General features: G+C 39.7%; 1 protein-coding gene across 3 annotated transcripts in view; it reads right to left on the bottom strand.

The window, feature by feature from the left end:
• The window catches only part of CACNB2 (calcium voltage-gated channel auxiliary subunit beta 2), a 401,876-nt gene that overhangs the window by 200,762 nt on the left and 175,239 nt on the right, over positions 1-25,875 (bottom strand). The gene's annotated exons all lie outside the window — the stretch shown is intronic.

Raw genomic sequence — 25,875 nt, 5'->3', positions numbered from 1 at the left:
ACCCATCACAGTGGAAATACTTTTTAAAAATCTGAAAATCTCAAATCTTGGTGAAAATGTCAAGAAGGGGATGGCAAGCTATGGCCCACAGTCAAGCTCAGCCAGCCACCTGTTTTGTATAACCTTCAAGCTAAGAATGTGTTTTACATTTTTAAATTACTGGGAAAAAATGAAAAACAGAACGGTATTTTGTGGCACATGACAATTACCTGAAACTCAAATCAATGTTCTTAAATAAAGGTTTATTGGAACATACAAGCTTGTTCATTTATGTATGCTCCATGGATGCTTTTGTGCTACAAGAGCGGTCGTTGCAACACAGACCATGTAACTCACAAAGCATTAAATATGTCCTATGTGGCCCTTTACAGAAAAGGTTTGTAAGCCCATGATGCAGAGCAACTAGACTTTCACATACTGTTGGTGAGAGAATATCTTATTTATTTATTTAGAGACGGAGTCTTGCTCTGTCACCCAGGCTGTAGTGCAGTGGCGCCATCTCGGCTCACTGCAACCTCTGCCTCTCAGGTTCAAGCCATTCTTCTGCCTCAGCTTCCTGAGTAGCTGGGATTACAGGCAAGTGCCATCACACCTGGCTAATTTTTGTATTTTTAGTAGATATGGGGTTTCAGCATATTGGCCAGGCTGGTCTCGAACTCCTGACCTCAAGTGATCTGCCTGCCTTGGCCTCCCAAAGTGCTGGGATTACATGCACGAGCCACTGTGCCCCGCCTGTTGGCGGGAGTATAAACTGGTACAGTCACATTAGATATTTAGCAGGATATAATGAAACTGTTGATGCACAAGTACTTAGACTTGACATCCCACCCCTCAATACATACCCAGGGATACCCTCACATGAGTACACAGGGAGGTGCATGAACGAAATGTCCCTAACTACACTGAGGGGCTGTAGTAAAAAACGGCAAACAGGCTGGGCATGGTGGCTCACGCCTATAATTCCAGCACTTTGGGAAACCGAGGTGGGAGGATCATTTGAGCCCAGGAGTTTGAAACCAGCCTGGGCAACAAAGGAAGACCCCATCTCTGCAAAAAAACTTAAAAATTAGCTAGGCATGGTGGCATGTGCCTGTGGTCTCAGCTACTTGGGAGGCTGACTTGGCAGGATCATTTGAACCTGAGAGGTAGAGGCTGCAATGAGCTATGATTATACCACTGCACTCCAGCCTGGGTGGAGCGAGACCCTGTTTCAAAAAAAAAAAGGAAAGAAGGAAAGAAGGAAAGAAGGCAGGCAGGCAGGAAGGAAGGAAGGAAGGAAGGAAGGAAGGAAGGAAGGAAGGAGAGAGAAAAAGAAAGAAAAAGAGAGGGAAAGAAGGAAGGAAGGAAGGGAAAGAAGGAAAGAAAAAACCTAGATGCATATCAACAGAAAAGTGGATAAAATTTTGGATACTATTCAGTAGTGAAAGTGAAGGGTCTGGAAGTTCCCTACTTGAATAAATCCCTACAAACACAATGTTGATAGAAAAATCAAGTTTTGGAACCTTAAGGTACCTTAAGAACCTATGTGTACAAGTGTTCCCTTTTCTCCACACCTTCACCAACACTTGTTATCTCTTGTCCTTTTGATCACAGCCATCCTAACAAGAGTAAACTAGTATTTCACTGTGATTTTGACTTGCATTTCTCTGATGATTAGTGATGTTGACACCTTTACATATATTTGTTGGCCAGAGTTTTATGTCTTCTTTGGAGAAATGTCCATTCAGGTCCTTCATACATTTTAAAATCAGGTTATGTCTTTTTTCCATTCTGTGAGTTCTTTATATATTTGGGGTATTAACCCCGTATCAGGTATGTAATTTGAAAATATTTTTTCCCAACCCACAGGCTGCCTTTTCCTTTGGATGACTATTTCCTCGGCTATGAGAAAGCTTTTTGGTTTGGTGTAATCTCACTTGTTTATTTTTGTTTTTCTTGCCTGAGCTTTTGGTGTGATGTTTTAAAAAAATTATTACCAAGGCCAGTATTCAGCAGCTTTTCCACAATGTTTTCTTCTAGGAATTTTATGGTTTCAGGTCTTTAATCCACTTTGAGTTGATTTTGTTCATGGTATAAGATAATGATCCAGTTTCATTTCACTGTGTATATGAATATCAAAACATCATGTTGTACACCTTAATATATAGAGACTTTTTTAAAAAGAACCTATGGTATGATTTGCAGCAAATCTGAAAATATGCAGAAATACTATATATTTTATGTAGGTGGTAAAACATGTAAAAAATAAATATGAAAATAATGAATACCAAATCCAGGATGGTGGTTATGTCTGGAGAGGAGTATATTTGGAAGGGTTAGTGAGGGGAAGGGGCAACTTTATCAGTAATATGTTTTCAAAACTAGATCATACCTACATCACTGGTCATTATAATATTTTCTATGCTTCTTTGTATTCTGAAATAATTTATAATAAATAAACGTCTAAAGTTAGGAAAAACTGTTAAAAATTTTTGATACAAAAAGTGCTAGACCATTGTTTGGCCATTAAAATGCTTACGAGACACTTCCACTATATAACAAATGCTACAATAGATAAGAGTAAATAAAAGAAAAAGTAGGCCTGGCATGGCGGCTCACGCCTGCCATGCCAGCACTTTGGGAGGCCGAGATGGACAGATCACTTGAGCTCAAGAGTTCAAGACCAGCATGGGCAATAAAGAAAGACCTCAGGCATAGTGGTGCATGCCTGTAGTCCCAGCTACTCAGGAGGCTGAGATGGGAGGATTGCTTGACTCCAGGAAGTCGAAAGGGCAGTGAGCCAAGATTATGCTACTGCACACCAGTCTGGGCAAGAGTGAGACCCTGTCTACAAAGAAAGAAGAAAAAAAAGAAGAAAGAAGAGAAAAGAAAAGCAAAAAGCAAAAGAAAAAAGTGGACTACGAATTTGTTTTTACAGTAAAGATTCCACTGTTAAAAATATTTAGAAGAAACTTGTAAGGAAGCATATGAATTATATTAACAGTGGTTGTGGGTTACTAAGTAGTGGTTTGAGGGTATTTATTTTTTCTTTCCTTTTAAAAAGTTTAGTACTTTTCAAACTTTCTACAATGGGTTGGTATTACTTTTCAACCTCAAATAAAGTTTAAGTGTCTAACACGCAACGACGGATTATCTAATTTTCTAGGGAAATTAGAACCCTTTGTTTAACTCAGCATTTATTATGGGTTGGGATATTTTTTATCTCTGTGAGGACAGACTTTAACTTGTCAAAAACTGACAGACATGCAAATGAATTCGTCCAATATAAATAAATTGGTCTAGAAGAAATGCAAATGATTGCTGTCTTGTAGGAAAGATTATCCCCTAAGTCATCTTTCTTTTTTTTCTTTTTTTGAGATGGAGTCTCTTTCTGTTACCCTGGCTGGAGTGCAGTGGCACAATCTTGGCTCATTGCAGCCTCCGCCTCCCGGGTTCAAGCAATTTTTATGCCTCAGCCTCTCGAGTAGCTGGAATTACAGGCACTCGCCATTACACGTGGCTAATTTTTGTACTTTTAGTAGAGATGAGGTTTTGCCATATTGACCAGGCTGGTCTTGAACTCCTGACCTCAGGTGATCCACCCACCTTGGCCTCCCAAAGTGTGGGATTACAGCATCAGCCGCCACGTCTGGCCCACCCTAAGTCATCATTTTATTGTTCTGGGGAGTATTAACCAGGTCTCGTATCTAATTGAACAATTCATAGCCCAGGGTTCTTTCTTTCAATCACTATAAATATTTAAACCTTTCCCATAATCTTTCAAACTGGCTTAACCATGCTGTCTCCTTTAATGAATTAAAAAAAAATTTGGCCTGTATTCAATCTATATTTGTTTGAAAGACATGTTCTGAAAGTTTGGAAACATTATATTTAGATGCCAGTTTTAAATTTGAAGCCACAGTTCCTCTCTCTTCTGACAATGGCATATTTGAGTATTAGCTTTCCAAACCCAGCCCACTTTAATTTATAATGCCACTAAAACATATTTACAAAAGAACAATGTTAACTAATAATGATTTCGGGTAACCAAAAGCAACTGGTGAGGTTTGAAGAGAAGGATGAGGATGGAAATTCTAAATGGAACATATAGGAATTTCAATGCCTTTCCAAGCTTCTATAAATTTTCTCCTACTAAATAACTGTGTGTGTATGTGTGTGTGTGTGTTTTCTTGCTCTCAAACAAGACTGAGAGTTATTTTCTTGAGGTCCTTGGGAAGAGCATAAAGAGAAAAACTAATGAGAAAAAACTAAGGAAAAAATGTATGTGTCAATGAGAAATAGACTTGAGATTGAAACACAGAAAAGAGAATAATTGAGGTTCAGGTGAGACAAGAAGTGATGAACTTAATTTTTTTTTTTTTTTTTTTTTTTTGAGATGAAGTATCGCTCTGTTGCCCAGGCTGGAGAGCATGTCGGCTCAATGCAACCTCTGCCTCCTGGGTTCAAGTGATCCTCATGCCTCAGCCTCCTTAGGTAGCTGGGATTAAAGGCGTGCGCCATCACACCCTGTGAAAGTGATGGTTTAGATGATAGATAATTTGTCATGCCTGACACCAGAAGAAATAAGAAATCCAAGACAATTTGGTCACTTGCCAGTGTTAAGAGAATAGAAAAAGAAAGGCTATCTTAATTTAAGTGGTTAAGTCCATATCCAACAGTAATTTTTTTTTTTTTTACTTTTCATACTTCTGACAAATTTTCACATTAGATGTCCGTAACTTAGGTAACGAATGTCTGAAATGCACGGTCATATTATGGGATAAATATATTAAAATAGCATGTTTTCAGGGTTTTTTTCCTAGGTATAAAATAATTTTTCTGGTTATATTTTCATTGTTGAGTACCAGAAAATCAGTAAAAGGAAAGCACGAAACAAAACAATGCCTCTCCTTGTCATCTCCCAGGTTTCTAATCTATAAAAAGAGGATAAGACTTCAAAGGATAATTGCCAGAATGACATAAAACATCTAGTACACATCTGGCACACCAGAATTGCCAAATAAATGTTGATTTCCTTTGCTGTAACTCAGTGGTTCTCGACTGGGGGTGATTTTGACCCCTCAGGGGACATTGGGCAATTTCTGGAGCCATTGTTGCTTGCCACAATGGGGAGGGGTGAGGAGTTTACTGGAATCTAGTGGGCAGAGGCCAGGGTTCCTGCTCAGCATCCTACAATGCACAGGAGAGCTTCTCATCACCAAGAACAACCCTGCACAATATGTCCATAGTACTGAGAACAAGAAACCGGCCAGAATTGAAGGTGCCCTTTACATCAAAGCTGTCAATGTGAAGTGCTTTCAAGTATAACCTAAGATCCCAGAATGTGAAATTCAAATTCTTTCTCCATCTTGTTCAGGTTGCTTGAAAGTAGGACAGAAGACTGGAGAGGCAAAATGCAGGAGGAGAAAAACCAGATCCCTGTGGGTCTCAAAAGCACCTCCTGGGATCTCAGTTAAGTGCCCAGTTATTCTGTGATTCTGGGAGAAGCCCACAGAGGCCACTGGAGTAGCTGGGTGTCAGATTGCAGATGGAAGGACCTGAGGTTTCTGCAGTCCCAGCTCGTATTCACACCGTGGAACATTTGTCCTTAGCTTGTTTCCAATTTCCTTCCATCCTCTGCTCCCGCCACTTGCCCCCAAGTTGTCTTTGCTAAACGGTGAAAAGGGCTTAATGAAAATGACATTATAACTAGATGCATGCTCACTAATCTGAAAAGAGAAAGGTTCTTTCTGTTGATTTATTTGTAGTCTGCATTGCTATTGCTATTATCTGTCGACATAAACAGAAAGCAGAGAGGAGAGCTTCAGGAATTCTGAACCTTCAATCGAGACAACTTTCTCATTTGTTGTTTTAAACTTTAAAACAGCAGCAGACCTTTCTGGAAGGGGAAGTAGTGGCCAAAGTATAAATATGTTACGTTGCCAGGAGACGACAAAAAAAATGCAGAATTTTGGAGGTCACATACTTCAAGGGGTCGGTCCAGACTTCAAAGTCCAGACTATTTATCCAACCATACAGGATTGTGGAAAAATTCCCTTGATCACACCCCAGTTTAGAGTTTATGCCTCAACAGTGTCATCTTTGATTATACAATGCCATGCTATGTGTACAAATATGGATAATTATGGTACGTGTTAGCCAGACAGTGAATCATAATAGCAAAACAAAACTCTAGTGTGTGTGTACACACTAAGGCTCACATGTGTTTTTGGTAAATAACAGCCAACACATGCTTTTCTCAAAAAATAAAAGTAGGAAACAATTTCACATGCCATAGTAAAAAAACAAAATGGAAATAGTCACAGACATAATAGAATTTTCTTTCAACATAGCAATCTATGTTGTCTCTAACAGGTTTTTTTTTTTTTTAACATTAACAAAATTTCCAACTGAGCTATTGCTATTGACTGAGAAGAGCAAAGTGCTTTTGTCCCAAAGCTGTACTATTTAAGGCAAGTAGTTGTACTGTGGAAATCCCTTCCTCAGATTTTATCCCTCTAAGAAGCCATGATCAATCCCGCCTGCAATTCAGCAGCTTCAGATAAGGTGAGACTTTATTCAGATCAGAGCCACTCAAATAAATGAGCCTTTTTTGAGACAGCCCGTTGAATTCAAGCATATTACAACTAACTGCAAAAACTGAAAAGGACTTTTTCCCATCCCCCCATCCCTACTGCTGAATGAGATACACTTGAAAATGAGAACCTACTGTTATTAATGAAGAGGCATAGTAATTTTATCTTCATGAAAGCTGCCATTTCAAACAATTCTAGAAATAATGGGAGGAAAGGGTATTTTGGTGGCTTTTTTGGCCCCTTTACTCCCCAACCCCATAGATCTGTTGTATTGTAAATTTGACACTGAAAATCATAGCTTGCAATTTTTTGGTACTTGTAACCTGCATTTAACATGGTAAAGTCCCTTTTTCATACCATTAAAATGAATTAAACATCTTTTCAGAGTTAACTGTAAATGAACTGCTGATTATGTTCTATGGTAGTTAAATGAATCTAACTAATTCAATGTATTATGTATAACGTTTCAATATTTCTCCTTAATACAATTTCCACGGACTAATAGAAGGAGTGCTGGGGACTAGGGAGGTTACATAAAGTGCTATTTTTGTCCCACTGTGTTTTTTAGATACCCCCTCTCACCCCGTTTCCTAATCCTCGTCTCCCAGCCTTTCTCTGACCTGCCATCTGAAGAGATTTCCTCCTGAAATGTTCACTTCTCACCTATGCTGAAGGAATACTTATTCTGTAGTCCTGGAATACTCTTTGTTTCTGCGAGGTTGGATTTTCCTAAATATTTAAGGTCTTTGAGTTCCAAATTGTTGCATTTAATGACAATTTGATGACTCTGCATGGATTTCCAATAGACTTCTTGATCTTTCTGTGTCCCCAAAAGAGCTACTAATTCCTCATACTACAACAAACAGCACCCCCATGCTCCCCCATCCTCCCAGCTAATCACTTACCAAGTCCTGTCCATGCTAACTCCAAAGTATTTCGCAAATCCAACCCTTGCCACCTCTCACCACCACTCCCTTTAGCAATATCCCCAGCTCATCTCTTGGACGCTGCCCAATCTCCATAGAGCAGCCAAAGAGGTCTTTATAAGGCACGGACAGCTTGCATCACCCTGCTGCTTAAAGTTAAAGTCCTCTACTCATTTCTTGCTGGAGCTGAGATAACTGTGGCCTGCAGGGCCTGGGGAGATACGGCTTCCACTCACATCTCAGACGTCCTCTCCCCTCTCTCTGCCCCTTCATCTCCACACTGCAGCCATATTGGTGTCCTTCTGTCCTCTGACTGAGCCAAGAGCATTCTTGTGTTGGGGCCTCTGCACTTTCTCTTCCATCTCCTTAGAGTGCTTTCCCCTCACTGCCCCCACCCTGCGCCCCTAATCGACTCCTGCATGGCTGCCACCATGAACACACTTGGTACTTTTAGAGTGATATGATTTGGCCCACAATCCAGGGAAACCTTGAAGTTCATTCAGTACAGTGAAGAGTATACCAGATTTAGATTTGGAGATCTGAGCTAGGCCCGGCTCTGTTGCCATTAACTAACTGGCTAAGTTGCTTGATAGGCCTGAGACTCTGAGTCTTCTGTTATGAGAGGATGTTCAACTCATCACCTAGAGGGAGGCTAGTGACTTAGTCTTCAAATCAGCAGTTCTGGAGCTGTTATTCTACTAAACATGTTGGAGGAACAAGACTTTATGCAAGAATCTCAAGCAGTTAGAGGTAACAGTTATAATCTCTAGGGCTTCTCCGTTAAGTTAAAAAAAAGTCAGAAGAAATGGTGCAATTTTCACTGCCCCCCACCTTTTTTTTTTTTTTTTTTTTTTAATGAGATGGCATCTAGCTATGTTCTCCAGGCTAGACTGCAATGACGCAAACATAGCTCACTGTAGCCTCAAACCCCTAGGCTCAAGTGATCCTCCTGCCTCAGCCTCCCAAGTATCTAGGACAATGGGTTTGTGCCATTGTGCCCAGCATCACCTAATCAAAAAAAAATTTATGGCCAGGCACGGTGGCTCATGACTGTAATTCCAGCACTTTGGGAGGCTGAGAAGGGCAGATCACAAGGTTAAGAGATCAAGACCATCCTGACCGACATGGTGAAACCCCGTCTCCACTAAAAATACAAAAATTAGCTGGGCATGGTGGCGCATGCCTGTAGTCCCAGCTATTCAGGAGGCTGAGGCAGGAGAATCACTTGAATCCAGGAGGCAGAGGTTGTAGTGGGCCAAGATTGCGCCATTGCACTCCAGCCTGGCAACAGAGCGAGACTCGGTTTCCAAAAAAAAAAAAAAAAAAAAACAGGCCGGGCATGGTGGCTCATGCCTATAATCCCAGTACATTGGGAGGCCGAGATGGGCAGATCATGAGGCCAGGATTTCGAGACCAGCCTGGTCAACATGGTGAAACCCCATCACCACTAAAAATACAAAAATTAGCCGGGCGTGGTGGCGGGGGCCTGTAATCTCAGCTACTCAGGAGGCTGAGGCAGGAGAATTGCTTGAACCCAAGAGGCAGAGGTTGCAGTGAGCCGAGATCATGCCACTGCACTGCAGCCTGGGCAACAGAGCAAGACTCCATCTCAAAAAAAAAAAAAAATTTTAGTTTTAATTTTAACCTTTAGTTATTTTGGAGACAGGGTCTTGCTCTGTGACCCAGGGAAGTGGCACAATCACATCTCACTGTAGCTTCAACCTCTTGGGCTCAAATGATCCTCCTACCTCAGCCTCCCAAGTAACTGGGATCACAGGAACACACCACTACACCTGGCTAATCTTTCAATGTTTTGTAGAGACAGAGTCTTCCTATGCTCAGGATGGTCTTGAACTCCTAGGCTCGAGTGATCCTCCCACCTTAGCCTCCCAAAGTGCTGGAATTACAGTCATGAACCGCTTCACCTGGCCATCTAACTTTTATTTAAACTAAAGCTTGTTGATGTTGTGAGTTTTAGAAGGAATAGACCTGATAATTGTATTCACACTAGATTACGTAAGCATATGCATGATACGTGACTAATGTGTAATTACCTATACGAAGTCTGTCAAATACTTTGAGTATTAAACAATGAATGTGATTTTTAGGACTTCTTTGTGTTATCTTTATAAATAACTGAATTTTTAAACCATAAATCTGGATGGGTGTAGTGGCTCACACCTGTAATCTCAGCACTTTGGGAGGCCCAGGAGGGTGGATCACTTGAGGTCAGGAGTTCAAGACCAGCCTGGCCAACATGGCAAAACCTCGTCTCTACTAAAAATATAAAAAGTAGCCGGGCATGGTGGTGAGCGCCTGTAATCCCAGCTATTTCGTAGGCTGAGGCAGGAGAATTGCTTGAAACCAGGAGGTGGAGCTTGCAGTGAGCCGAGATCGTACCACTGCACTCCAGCCTGGGAGACAGAGTGAGACTCTGTCTCAAAAAAAAAAAAGAAACCAAACAAACAACAACAACAAAACATAAATCTATAAATATAATAGGATAAAATAAACAAAATATTGTATTGGAAACAATGAATTTGGGATAAAAGTACTACAAAACAAGGACATACAAGATTGCTAAAAATGAGATCATGAGGTACAAAGCACTGATTTTTACCATGTGATTTCATCTCATTAATTTCTGCAGTGAAGTAGTGAGATTACTCCTACTTTCTAAATGCACACTTAGTGTAAATCGCAAAAATAATTGGCTACTCCCTGATTTTGACTACAGTGACCCATTATTTAAGCTTATATCTTTCTTCTTATCCTGCTTTTTTTTTTTTTTTTTTTTTTTTTACTTGTAAGAGGTGATTCAGGACTACCAACTCTGGGAAAAAATATTCACAGCCACATTATAAAAAACATTATCGGCAGGATTCATCTCCTGCTCCTTTGAGAATAAGAACTTTTCTTTTGTTTGTGGAACTTTGGAACGTACAAGCAAGATGTTCATTCATGTTTTAAAATGCTGTTTAACAATTGCTTAGCACTTTACCAGGGAGAATGTTTTTCCTGAGTGTTTATCACCCTATTCTGTAATACAGTTGAGGGTCCACATCAACGGTATCTAGTCCTTCCTGGCCCAAAAGAACACACACATTTAATCTGAATGCATTGAGTATCACAGCTGAGTGGAGAAAGGATTAGGGAGGCAATTAAGAATAAAAAGAAAATCCTTGCAAGTCAATGACAGAGCATGTATTTCCCTACCAATGAAAACGAGAAAATAATGCATCCAAGAACCTGCAGCCCTCACTTCTTTCACTATGCATATTCCTCTTGTGTGGGGTTCTCCAAGTGTAGTCTGAGAGCCCTGAGAGCAATCAGGAGGTCTGCAAAGTCAAAACTATTCTCTGAGTATCGAATGAAAAACTGGATATACCCCCAACATAAATACAGTCTTTGGGAGATGTGGAGGTTTTTTGTTTCCTTATTCTCTACAGATCCAATGAAATCATATACAGTTCTACAAATCTCTGACCTAGGGTTATGTTTGGTTCACACAAATAGCTCGGAAGCCCTGAAGCTTGCTTAACCAACCCCTGATAAAAGAGCAATTCATTGACTTGAGTCCCAAATCTATATTGACGTCAATGTACAAGTCTCTTTAGGATGAATGTCTTGCTATTCTACACTGGTTTGTTAAATTAGGGGGACTAAAATTTTATAGAGGTTTCAGTCTTTGATGATGTGAATTGAACCGTAGTAAGCAGGACCCTTTAAGTGCCTGTGTAGACAAACAGTGTAAGTGCAATTTAAGTATATTTATACTTAAGTATAATAGTGGTTATACTTACAGAACAGTGAATTATTCTAACTATGAATATAATGAGTATGATACATAAGTGGATGAACCAGGCCGAAAGAACCCAGGTAAGCATTCCCACTTGCTTTAAATCAGTCTTTCTCAGCCTTGCTGCAAAGTGGAATCACAGGGAGCTTTAAGTTATACCAACTATTGAATCCCGCCCTGTGAGATTCCAACTTAATTGGTCTGGGATGCAACTTGGTTGAGCATGTGAATTTTTTAAAGTTCCCCAGATGATTCTAATGTGTGGCCAAGGTAGCAAATTATTGTTTCAGGGCCATGTAAATTCTCCTCTTTTCTCTGCATGTTTCATCATTGTTCAGTCTTGACCCTTGAATTCTGGCAGCTCTTGAACTTCTACCACGAAACCCAGCATTTGATGACTTCTAAGATTCTTAGACCGCTACATGGAGGCTGGATCTTCTCAGGTCCTCTTTCCAGAACTGGCTACAAAAGCTCACCACTTACCCTTAAGGCAGCCCATCTTCTCATATCCTATCTGCTTCAAGAATTTGACACTTCTGATCTGTCCTCAACTTCCACTCTGCCTTTCCTCAAGCATTTGACAAAAGTTCCCCTTGCCCTAAAGTCTTGAACTAGTCCTGCCAGGACACCCCACAACCCTCAGTCCTGGCTCCAGAGGCCCTAGTGTGCCAAACCTTGCTCATCTCTAAGAAGAGGTTAGTCGGATACTGCCTTAAACTTCTGTCTTCAGCAGAATACAGGGCATAAATGTGGTCACTGAAAACATGACTGGGGCTGGGCACGGAGGCCCATGCCTCAACTGTAATCCCAGCATTTTGGGAGGCCGAGGTGGGCAGATTGTTTGAGGTCAGGAATTTGAGACCAGCCTGGTTTCATGGAGAAACTCCGTCTCTACTAAAAATACAAAAATTAGCTGGGCATGGTGGCATGTGCCTGTAATCCCACCTACTCAGGAGGCTGAGGCAGGAGACTCGCTTGAATCCAGGAGGTGGAGGTTGCAGTGAGCCGAGATCGCTCCACTGCCCTCCAGCCTAGGTGGCAGAGGGAGACTCTGTCTCAAAACAAATACAAACAAACAAACAAATAAAAATGACTAGGCAATTTAGGATTTCCAGATGTGCATATTTCTACAAGAGAACATTTAGGTATATCTGATATTTTTGGAGGCTGAAGAAATAAATAGAAATAAAATCATGTTATTTTTATTAAGAAAATATAATGGATATACTTATGAAAAACATGTTCTTTATATAATTAATAGGTATGCTCTTTTGTGGTTATTTTACTTGCACCCTCAAATCCACAGGTGCTCTGGAATAACATCAGAACATATTTCAAATCTTTAACTCAAAAAGAATGAAAACCAGTCTGGAATGTTCTAGGGTACTATTCTTTACTATCATGGAAATTTGGCTTATTAGTCTTCAAGGAAGGATGGCCTATGGGAATACTTTACAAAATCATTACTTTCACTAGGTGCAGTGACTCATGCCTGTAATCCCAGCACTTTGGGAGGTTGAGGTGGGCAGATCACTTGAGTCCAGGAGTTCAAGACCAGCAAGGGCAACATGGCAAAAAAAAAACAAAAAAAAACCAAAAAACCCTGTCTCTACTAAAAATACAAAAAGTTGCTGGGCATGGTGGCACATGCCTGTAGTCCCAGCTACTCAGAGGGCTGAAGCGGGAGGATTGCTTGAGCCCAGAAGGTCAAGGCTGCAGTGAGCCCTGATCACACCACTGTACTCCAACCTGGGCAACAGAGTGAGACCCTGTCTCAAAAAAATTATTACTTTCTACTTTCTGAATTAACATGAAGGGGCATAAATAAAATTTTGAAGAGGTTCATGTGGTCAGAGGGGTAAACTGTCATATTCCAAAGAAAAGTGAAGATATCTTGAAGTAAAACTTCTTCCAAGTGAGCTGTGCTTATTGAGTACCAAATGGGATCCAATTTATTTGCAGTATTTAATCTAATGCAGTCAGAGGGCATAGCAGTTCTGATGAAGTCTGATGAAGGAGGAACTCTGCTTACTTCCACCCGCTCCTTCTCCCTGGATTAAAACACCACGAATTTTCTGCTCTTTGCTTTTCTTGAATAAGTTACCAAAAAAGAACAGAACTAAGTCAACAAACTGCCCTTTGGATAAGCAAGATGGAGCAAATTTATTTACCTTGGAACATGATTTTGAATTCAAGCCATGAATTACACTGGAGGAACGCCTTACATCTACTAATTATTCATTTTGGAATTCCAATTTTGACTCAAGGTAATATTCGCATGTTTCATTTATTCCTAATCATTCAGTCCATTTTTTTTCCTTTTTTAAAAAAACTGCTTTATTTTTTTCTGTTTCTGTGCACTAACTCTGAATAATTGTAATAGCTCCTACCTTCTGTTAATCATTTATCTTGAAAATAGAAGACAAGAGAGTCAGGTTAGCACAGGATTAACACAGCAGGAATCAACATGAAGAAAAACTAGGTTTCAGCTAGGCACAGTGGCTCATGCCTATAATCTCAGCAACTTTGGGAGGCCAAGGTGGGAGGATTGTTTGAGCCCAGGAGTTCGAGACCAGCCTGGGCAATATGGAGGAATTCCATCTCTACAAAAAATACAAAAATTAGCTGAGCATGGTGGTGTGTGCCTCTGGTCCCAGCTACTCAGGAGGCTGAGGTGAGAGGCTGGCTTGAGTCTGGGAGGTGGAGGCTGCAGTGAGCTGAGATTGTGCCACTATACTCCAGCCTGTGTGATAGAGCCAGATGAAAGAAAGGAAATGGAAGAAAGGGGAGGGGAAGGGGAGAGAGAAACAGAGAGAGAAGGAAGGAAGGAAGGAAGGCAGGGAGGGAGGGAGGAAGGGAGGGAAAGAGAAAGAAAGAGACAGGGAGAGAAGGAAAGAAAGGAAAAGAAGGAAAGAAAGAGAAAGGAAAGAAAGAAAAAAGAAAGAGAGAGAAAGAAAGAAGGAAAGAAAAGAAAAGAAACAAAGAATGAAAAGAAAAGAAGGAAGAAAGAAAGAGAAAGAAAGACACACTAGGTTTCATCTGGGTGTGGTGGCTCAAGCCTGTAATACCAGCAACTTTGGGAGGCCAAGGCAGGAGGATTGCTTGAGACCAGGAGTTCAAGACCAGCCTTGGCAATGTAGCGAGACACTATCTCTACAAAAACTTAAAAAAAAAAAAAAAATTAGCTGGGCATGGTGGTGCATGCCTGTAGTCCCAGCTACCTGAGAGGCTAAGGCACAAGGATCCCTTGAGCCCAGGAGGACAAGGTTATAGTGAGCTATGACTGAGCCACTGTACTCTAGCCTGGGAGACAAAGTGGGATCCTGTCCCTAAAAAGACAAAAACCAACTAGGTTTAAGGCAAATGACTTTGCTTTGTAGGTCAGTTTCTGCAACTAAAAAATGGGGACACTCTGGACTAGCTCTGACTGCATGATTGGGGAGCCCAGTTCACAATGAAAATGTGGTGTCTCTTGTTCCAAATTATGAAGGATCATAGCAGAAGAACAGCAGAGCATTAATCCAAGTGTGGAGCCCTTCTCAGCACAGGTGACATGCACATGAAGCTAATACTAATAGTACATCTTTCATGGCATAAGAGGTAGGAATAAGTAACATATGTAAAGTGCTGAGTATAGTGTCTGGCACATGTAAGTTGCTTTTTTTTTTTTTTTTTTTTGACATGGAGCCACGCTCTATTGCTCTGATGTCCAGGCTGGAGTGCAATGGCACACTCTTAGCTCACTGCAACCTCCGCCTCCTGGGTTCAAGCAATTCTCCTGCCTCAGCCTCCTGAGTAGATGGGACTACAGACGCATGCCACCACGCCCGGTTAATTTTTGTACTTTCAGTAGAGACGAGGTTTCGCCATTTTGGCCAGGCTGGTCTCAAACTCTGGACTTTAAGTGATCCACCCACTTCGGCCTCCCAAAGTGTTGGGATTACAGGTGTGAGCCACTGCACCTGACCCCACATGTAAGTTCTGAATAAACATTAACTGTTTAAAACATACTATTTGTGTTACTTTGCATTCCATATTACGGACTTCACGATTGGCTTATTTATGTCTCCTTGCACATCCTTTACCAATACCATTCATTCATTCTGTAAGTATTTGCGACTGGCAAGGCTAGCAAAATTTCTGCATTCTGAAATGGCCTCCTTCTTTGTCTTCCTGGCAAACTCCAATCCATATTTTAAATTCATTGGAAGCTTCCCTTCCTTTCAGATGCCTTCCCTAACCTTATTAGAGAGAAAGCTTTTCTTCATTATCCATTCCATACTGTTTATGATAGCGCCAGCCACCCTATGTATGCAAATACTTATCTAATATATAATTCTCCTCCCTGTAACTCCGAAGCTCCTCATGAACAGAAACACATAGATGGCACCTAATTAATAGGTGACAGATGAGTGAATGAATGATTTTTTTAAATTCCTTGCAAGTGCATCATCAAAGATTCATTTGCCTTCCTAGCCATTACACTCATTCATATGATCAGTTAGATGTTTAAAATGGTATTTTCCTCTATCATTTTGCGTAATGTTTTATCTGTTGTACATCAGCAGGCTATTCATGGAATATAACATGCCATTTTCTACAAATGACTTTAAGATGGAGATGACTGAATTTATGTTGTCTCATTTCAATGTGTTCAAAGAAGTGTAATCATATTGTAACAGCTTAAAACATGCCTGAAAGAAACTCACTACTTATTTTCTAGATGGAGAAAACAGGAAAATCTATTAACAACATACAGCTTTCCAACTTTTTGCTTTCTGTTCAGTGTAGTTATTGAATGTGATTATCTCTTTTCATTAGGACATTCCAAGGAAGTGAATTTTCCGGTCTTGAGACTCACTCTTAACTGCTCAAAAATATCACATTGAGATCCATTCTGGAGAGAATAATCTCTAATTCCATACAATCTTACACTGGAAATATGGAATCCAAGTCAATCTTTTTTTGATGATTCAGATTCATAATTATGAACATTACTATACTATGATTTGATGAGTGCTCCAAAATTAAAAAAAAGACTAAATGTTCACCAACAGTAGAGTGGATAAATTGTGATATAGGTTCTAAAATGGAATATTACACAAATTTCACAGAACAAATGTAGAAATGTAATATTCAGTAAAAAAAGCAAGCCCTCAAAAAATATATACTTAGAATATGATTGCATTTACATACAAAATACAAAAATAGGCAAAATCATTCTATTTTGCTTAGGGATGTGTACAGATATTGAAAAATAATAAAGAAAAACAAGGAGAGGTCAGGAGCAGTGGCTCGCGCCTGTAATCACAGCACCTTGAGAGGCTGAGGTGGGAGGATTGCATGAGCCCAGGAGTTCAAGACCAGCCTGGGCAACATAGTGATACACCATCACTACAAAAAAAAAAAAAAAAAATTAGCTGGGTGTGGTGGCATGTGCCTGTAGTCCCAGCTACTCAGGAAACTGAGGCTGGAGACTGCTTGAGCCCAGGAGGAGAAGCCAGCGATGAGCTATGATCATACCACTGTACTCCAGTCTGGGTGACAGAGCAACACCCTGTCTCAAAAAAAAAAAAAAAAGAAAAAAGAATATCACCGTAAAAGTTAAGGTAGTGGCTATCATTTTTGTTGCAATTTTCTATAGGCATCTCATTTCCAAAATTAAAAAAAATTTAAAAATATTTCTTGATGTTTTTAGGCAGAAAGTAAAACCTTTAAATTTAATACACTATCACTACTGCACATGTAAAAGCATTACAAGTCTATCAATGTAAATGACTTAGCCAGCTGTGGTCTCTAATGCAAAAGTAAGATACTTTAAGAATTTACTCCTTTAATGTCATGTTTTGATAATCATCTACCTTAGTTTCACAAATATAGTCATTATTTCTTTCATATTCACTTTGAAATCAGAGATTAATAGAACATTAAATGCTACTCTATTTTCGTAAGAGGAAATAAAATCATATAATTAGAGATATCACATTTCCCTCAGATCTTTGTTTCTAATCGGCTTATTCCATCTCATTCAGGGTAATTTTGTAAAATTATTGAAATGTGGGATGTTTTGTAGGACAACAAACTTGTTACATATAAAAACAGCAAAAACAAATTACTGATTGAGTTGGTGAACAGCAAAGAACCTTAATCAACAAACATTAACCACAAAATATCTGCTCACTGCCTGCTTATTACAAATCATGCGATTTCATCCATGAACGTTGATTTGCATTATTTTTTGAGTGTTATTCAGCTCATTTTAAATATTCTTGTCATTAGCTATATTCTCTGATTTCCAAGATATTAATTTGGAAATCAGAGTTAATACTCTCTGATTTCTAAGATTTCTGTTTGAGGGATTTTAACATCCTAGAAAGGTTTCTCTCTTTTGTGGGGACAGGGTCTTGCTTCTTGCCCCAGCTGGAGAGGAGTGGTGCGATCATAGCTCACCACAGCCTCCAACTCCTGGGCTCAAGAGATCCTCCTGCCTCAGCCACTCTAGTAGCTAGGACCACAGGCATGCGCCACTATGCCCGGCTAACTTTTTAATAATTTTTTGTAGAGACAGAGTCTTGCTATGTTGTTCAGGCTGGTCTTCAACTCTTGGCCTCTTGCGATCCTCCCACCTCAGCCTCACAAAATGCTGGGATTATAGGCGTGGGCCACCACCCCTGGCTTAGAAAGGTTTCCCCCTATCAACAACCCATGAATCCCAAAAAACAATTCAAAAAGAGGGGCAGAGGGCAAAAGATGCATCAACAGGCCAGGACCTAATATGAAGTAATGACTCCTATGATTGTCACATATCCACACTAGTGAGATGATTAAAATACCAAACACCAATTGCCTTCTCTCTTTTAAAAAAAAATTTGTGAGTACACAGTATATGTATTTATTTGTGGGGTAGATGAGATGTTTGATACAGGCATGCAATATGAAACAAGCACATCATGGAGCATGGGGTATCCATGCCCTCAAGCATTTATCCTGTGAGTTACAAACAGTCCATTTATACTCTTCAAGTGATTTAAAAATGTACAACTAAGTTATTATTGACTATAGTTACCATATTGTGCTATCAAACAGTAGGTCTTATTCATTTTTTTTTTCCTACTGGCGATTGCCTTGTCAATCACTAATTTGTCATACTTCTGGTAGCTGGTGGAATAAATTAAATTTTCTAAGTACTGTGGTATTCTCAAATACATGCATAGTCAAAACATATCCTAAGACAATCTCTCAAAGTCTAGTGTTATATCACTGCACTTATACCCCAAGTTGATCTAATCAATAAATGCAATCAGTTGGAGGTGGAGGGAAGGTGTTTAGAGTAATCAGAGGCTCAATATCAACTTCCCACTTATCTGAGAAAACGTCTCATGGCCTGCAGGGATGCACCAGAAGTCCTCAGCTTCACCTAGAAGGTCTGTTTCTGCTTTCTCAATTCCCTGTTTCTAAGAGACACATTTTGTTCCTGGACTGCACTTCGGAAATACTTCAGTTTGTGGTGTGGGAAATAAAGGGTTTACTAATAGTTGTCTTGGAAGGAAAAATATGAGCTTTCTGTCCCCTTGCATGTTATCATCCGTAGTTCTACCTGCAGATCAAGTTAGTTAAGTAAGACAATTATTTCTTTTTCAAATCCTTGGTTTCTTGGATACGGTTATTCTACTTGTAATGAAACGACTATTGAGAGCATTCCAAAATGTGCAAAAAAATCAGACAAATGTTGATGGACAGGAAGTGAAAATCAAGTACATTCTTTTTCAGCCCATCAATAAGTAAAGAATAGCCAATAGTTATGCAGTTCTAACTATGTTCTTTTCTAGTGCTTTCCATGCATTAATTCATTCAACCTAAAAAAATAACCCTGTGGGTTACATGCAACTATCCCCACTCTACAGATGAGATGACAATGGCATGGAAAGTTAAGTAACTGGCCCAAGATCACAGTTAGTAAGTGGCAGGGCTGGGATTATGTCCCTGCAGTCTAAATTCATACTTTGTGCTCTCAAACATCACATTGTACTGCCTCTAATAATCGTGACTTTTTTCATGCAAAGACTTAATTCTAAGCTATGTTTTAAGCACTAGTTTTTCAAAATTTTTGCCAGAACAACATTTATTAAATATATGTTTACTCATTCCATCAAACAAAAAAAAAATTGTTTCGTACTTAACTATGTCATAGACTACAAAACCAAAGCAAAGCAAATGAAACAAACGTAACAATGCAGCTACGAAGACTTTGCCCTCACTGAAGATGAGTAAGACAAAAGCTCCCTGAGCTCAAACAGCTTCCAATCTGGCAGAAAAATTGGAGGGTACATGAGGATTGGGTATAAAAGGGTCAACAGAGTTTGACGTGTGAATCAAAGAGGGAGAAATTAATTTGAACCGATGAGATATCAGTTTATGGAGGTGCTGACAGGTCCTTGGAGTGGCGGGGTCGGCATGAAAGTAGATCGGGAAGTGATCGGAGGGGAAGGTGATACTCAGTGGAATGATGCCTTTGGAAGGAGCCAAAGAGCAGAGCTATAGGAGGAAGACAGTGAATCTGTCCCTCCCTGTCTGTCTGGCCTCACGTGCTGCTATCCTCACCACTGGCCTCCACTCCAGCTGCCCTGGCCTCTCTGTTCTTGGGTCCCACCAGACTCACTCTTCCTCAGGGCCTTTGCACTTGCCTCTGTCCAGAACTCTCTCCACCTTAGCTCACCCTGTGGCATTTCCTTGTCATACAGATCTCAGCTCAAAGGTCACCTTGTTAGACAGTCCTTCGCTCTACTGCAAAACACTCACACTTCCCCTTAATTTGTCAGTTTATTTGGTTTGTTTATTTACTGTCTTTCTCAGTTACAAAATATTCTCTTTTAAAAATTAAATTCCTTCCCTTTGTTGTGCCTTTTTATTTTTTAATTATTTATTTTATTTTTTAAAATTTTACTTTAAGTTCCAGGATACGTGTGCAGAATGTGCAGGTTTGTTACATAGGTATGCATATGCCATGGTGGCTTGTTGCACCTATCAACCCATCATCTAGGTTTTAAGCCCCACATGCATTAGGTATTTGTCCTAATGCTCTCCTTCCCCTTGCCCCTCACCCCCTGAGAGGCCGTGGTATGGGTTGGTCCCCTCCCTGTGTCCATGTGTTCTCATTTTTCAACTCCCACTTATGAGTGAGAGCATGCAGTGTTTGGTTTTCGGTTCCTGTGTTAGTTTGATGAGGATGATGGCTGCCAGCTTCATCCATGTCCCTGAAAAGGACATGATCTCATTCTTTTTTATGGCTGCATAGTATTCCGTGGTGTATATATAGATTTTCTTTATCCAGTCTGTCATTAATAGGTATTTGGGTTGGCTACAAGTCTTTGCTATTGTGAACAGTGCCACAATAAACATACGTGTGCATGTGTCTTTAGAGTAGAATGATTTATATTCCTTTGGGTATATACCCAGTAATGGGACTGCTGAGTCAAATGGTATTTCTTGTTGCACATCCTTGAGAAATTGCCACCTCGTCCTCCACAGTGGTTGAACTAATTTACATTCCCACCAACAGTGTAAAAGCATTCCTATTTCTCCACAGCCTCACCAGCACCTATTGTTTCCTGACTTTTTAATAATCATCATTCTGACTGGCATGAGATGGTATCTAATTGTTTTGATTTGCATTTGTTTGATAATCAGTGATGATGAGCTTTTTTCATATGTTTGTTGGCCTCATAAATGTCTTCTTTTGAGAAGTCTCTGTTTATATCCTTGGCCCACTTTTTGATGGGGTTATTTTTTTCCTGTAAATTTGTTCAAGTTCCTTGTAGATTCTGGATATTAGACCTTTGTCAGATAGGTAGATTGCAAACATTTATCTCCCATTCTGTAGGTTGCCTGTTCACTCTGATGATAGCTTCTTTTGCTGTATAGAAGCTCTTTAGTTTAATTAGATCCCATTTGTCAGTTTTGGCTTTTGTTGCAATTGCTTTCGGTGTTTTCGTCATAAAGTCTTTGCCCATGCCTAGGTTTTCTTCTAGGGTTTTTATGATTTTAGGTTTTACATTTAAGTCTTTAATCCACCTTGAGTTAATTTTTGTATAAGGTGTAAGGAAGGGGTCCTGTTTCAGTTTTCCACATATGGTTAGCCAGTTTCCCCAGCACCATTTATTGAATAGGGAATCCTTTCCCCATTGCTTGTTTTTGTCAGGTTTGTTGAAGATCAGATGGTTGTAGATGTGCGGTGTTATTTCTGAGGTCTCTATTCTATTTCATTGGTCTATATGTCTGTTTTGGTACCAGTACCATGCTGTTTTGGTTACTGCAGCCTTGTAGTGTAGTTTGAAGTCAGGTAACATTATGCCTCCAGCTTTGTTATTTTTGCCTAGGACTGTCTTGACTATACAGGCTCTTTTTTGGTTCCATATGAAATTTAAAGTAGTTTTTTCTAATTCTGTGAAGAAAGTCAATGGTAATTTGATGGGAATAGTATTGAATCTATAAATTACTTTGGGCAGTTTGGCCATTTTCATGATATTGATTCTTCCTATCGATGAGCATAGAATGTTTTTCCATTTGTTTGTGTCCTCTTATTTTCTTGAGCAGTGGTTCATAGTTCTCCCTGAAGAGGTCCTTCATGTCCCTTGTAAGCTGTATTCGTAAGTTAAAATAGATTCTTTTCGAGTGCAAAGACCTCATGCTCTTTATTCACAGCTGATTTCCCAATGTCCAGAGCAATGGCTAGAACAGAGGAGCACTCAATAAATATTTATGGAATAAATGAATAAATAAATGTCAGAAATTTTCAAGAAAGAATGGATGTTCCTTAGGGTCATATCATTCTACCAAAAGACACCTGCACTCATATGTTCATCACAGCACTGTTCGCAACAGCAAAGATGAGGAATCAACCCAGGCGCCTGCTGGTGGTTCACTGGATAAAGAAAATATGATACATACACACCCATAGGATACTATGCTGCCATAAAAAAGAATAAAATCACGTCCTTTGCAGCAACATGGATGCAGCTAGAGGCCTAGAACCTAGGCAAATTAATACAGTAACAGAAAATCAAATTGCACATGTTCTGACTTACAAGTGGGAGCTAAACATTGGGTACACCTGGACACAAAGAAGAGAACAATGAACACTGGAGTCCCAAAAGGGGAGAGGTAGGAAAGGGTGAAAAACTATCTATTGGGTCCTGTGTTCACTACTTAGGCAATGGGATCATTAGAAGTCCAAACCTCAGCATCATACAGTATACCTATGTAACAAACCTGCACCTGTAACCCCCAAATCTAAATTTTAAAAAAGATTAAAAAAAAAAAAAAAAAAAAAAGCTAGGGAAAAGTTTGGTACGATGAAGGCCAAAAGGAAGTCATTAGATTAAGCAAGGAGAAGGTCTCTGGAGACCTTTGAGAGGACAGTTTTTGTAAAGTAGGTTTTGTGGGGGGGGGGGCAGGGGGTGGCGTGGGGGGAATGGGGAGACAGCTGTAGGGTTTATGAGTGCATGGGAGGTAAGAATGTGTTTTCTTTCATTCTTGCTAGATTGTGGAGGTGGCAGAGGTAAAAAGCAAACTTTGTTCTTGTAAAAGGAGCTTACCTTTTCTCTTCTCCACTCTCCTAAGAAGCGTGGCTTCCTTGAGGGTAATTATAAAAAGAATACCCAAGGATGAAGTAAGTTGGCAAGGTCTGCTGGGGCCAAGACAGTGCTAAGATTTGCAGGATCCTAATAAAGAAAAGGACAGAGAACCTGGAGGAAAGCCACTTATTTATTCTTACAGTCTTCTTGAGTAGGTTAAGATCTTTCCTACGGACTGGGTGTGGTGGCTCATGCCTGTAATTCCAGCACCCTGGGAAGGTGAGGTGGGTGGATTGCTTTAGCCCAGGGGTTCAAGACCAGCCTAGGCAACATGGTGAAACTGGCACTACAACAAATACAAAAATTGACCAGGCATAGTGGCATGTACCTGTAGCCCTAGCTACTCAGGAAGCTGAGGTGGGAAGATTGCCTGAGCCTGGAAGTTTGAGGCTGTAATGAGCTATGGCCATACCACTGCAGTCTAGCCTGGGTGACAGTGCAAGACCCTGTCTTAAAAAAAAAAGAGAGGGAAAAAAAGAAAAAGAAAGATGTTTTCTAGTTATCAATACAGATTTTTAATTCAGAGATAATTTGAGATAATACAGGCTAACTGAACTTTCCTTTGATTTATCAGGCCTATTTCACATTGTTAGGAACTAGGCAGTTACCCAACATTATTGAGAACTTAATTTATACCAGCTCCTGTTTTAGATACTAGAACTAGGGAATTGAATAAGTGGATGCTAATACTGCAAAAAATTACTTTAAAACACCTGGGAAATAGATGTTTCAAGTACCGATTAACCTTTAGAAAATTTACATATATATGTAAATGTAAATGTAAATTACACACACACATATATAATGTATCTCAGAGGTGTGCTCCTGGAGCTGGCCTGGCTGACTGTTAAAATTTTGGGAATTTTGAGAGTCAGTTGTCAAATACAGCCATTACTAGAAGTTACTAAAACCTATGACTAAATAAATTATGCTAAAAACAAAGACAATATCAAAACTCATAACTTCCTAATGATTTTGCAGCTGTCTGTACTCCGAAGGTCATTACGTCTATGATGGAAACTCTGTAGAATGGTGTCAGCGGCATGACTTTTCAGCTCTGCTTTCAGTGAGGTGACATTGTAGCTTGAAGTTGTCCACGGTAGGAGTATTTATACCATGGAAACTGGAAAGTGCTACACATCAGAACTTATTTTCTCTTTATTTTTTGGATAGTGGAATATTAAACATTTACCAACACACCACTCTTTTTAGTTTGATTTTGTTTTGTTTCTTTGGGACAGGATCCTACTCTATCACACAGGTTGGAGTGCAGTGGCACTATCATATAGCTAACTGCAGCCTTGAACTTCTGTGCTCAAGTTATCCTCCCACCTCAGCCTCCAGAGCAACTGGGACCACAGGCAGGCACCACTGCATCTGGCTAGTTAAAAAAAAAAACAAACTTTTTTTTTTTTTTTTATAGAGACAAGGTCTCTTTTTGCTGCCCGGGCTGATATCAAACTCCTGGGCTCAAGCAATCTTCCTGCCTTGTCCTCCCAAAGCACTGGGATTACAGGTGTGAGCTACAGTGACTGGCCCACTGTTTTTGTTTTTTTTTGTTTTGTTTTGTTTTTGACAGAGTCTTGCTCTGTTGCCCAGGCTGGAGTACAGTGGTGTGATCTTGGCTCACTGCAACCTCCACCTCCCAAGTTCGAGTGATTCTCCTGTTTCAGCCTCCCAAGTAGCTGGGATTACAGATGTATGCCACCACGCCCTGCTAATTTTTGTATTTTGAAAGTACAGATGGGGTTTCACTGTATTGGCCAGGCTGGTCTCGAACTCCTGACCTCAGGTCATCAGCCGGCGTTGGCCTCCCAAAGTGCTGAGATTACAGGCATGAGCCATGGCACCTGGTCCCACTGTTTTTAATCTCTGAATTAGAAACTACTTTATGCATGTCTATCTAACTTATTAGGTTAGAGTTAGTATGTGAATTTCTAAGGGCAAGCATTTTTTAAAAAAAGAAACGAAACACCACTAGAATTCCAATTGTCTTTCCCACGAGTTTTTCTGAGTTAGTAACTTTTTAGCGTGTTTTTTAATCTTTTGGTACAGATTTTAAGAGGTTTTCAGGATGAAGTAATACTCTCCATGTGCACTGGTATTGCTACTGTATCAAACAAACATCTTTTATTAGACCTTGGAAAGCTTTTTATTATGTAATATTTTTGCTGTGTTTGTTACAGTGGGTACTGTAGGGTTCGTGTGTATGAAGAAATGTTTTGCTGTATGGCAGACAGTTTTTGAGTGGTAACTGAGGACAACGGTAATAGACTGATTTGGCTGTTTTGGTTATTTTACAGTGGCTCACTTTTTTTTTTTTCTCACAAATGTGGGAAGATGAACTGTGGAATTTCAATTGTCTGAATATGTTTCCCCTTCTAGGCAAATAATTTTTCAGACTCGAAGAAGGAGGAAAAACAGAAAAAAAAAAAACCCTGATATTTACTGATGTAACAAACAAAAAGTATACTCTATTGATAGCTCAGTCTCAGACAGCCCAATCATTTTCCCCATGTTGTGAACAGAGTCAAACATCTTTGTAATCTCCTTATCCAAAATGAACAATTCAACTAACATTCAAATTCACTAACAATAAAAATATTAATTAGGAGTATTTTTTTGATAGGTGGATTAATTATACAGCTCTTTCTTTTCCCTGAATCCCAACTTTTAACAGTAGTACATCATGATTTTATAACAACTCTTTTTTCTACAAAGCTGTTAACCACAATATTGGGATCTTAGTATGATAATTATAGAGTTTCCAAGTGATAAAATCCATGTATACATGTGTCCAATCATTCATTCACTCAACAATCAATATTCATTGACCATAAAAGGCTAATAACAGCCTGAAGTTACTGTGTGATTAATTTGGTGCTTCACACTTCAAGTTAAAATATTTGTTGATTGTGCAGAAGCCTTTAGTGTGTTTTCTT

Source organism: Pongo abelii, chromosome 8 (assembly GCF_028885655.2).
Source record: "Pongo abelii isolate AG06213 chromosome 8, NHGRI_mPonAbe1-v2.0_pri, whole genome shotgun sequence".
NCBI lineage: Eukaryota > Metazoa > Chordata > Mammalia > Primates > Hominidae > Pongo > Pongo abelii.
Note: the sequence above shows the minus strand (reverse complement) of the source record. Positions and strands in the feature narration are given on the sequence as shown.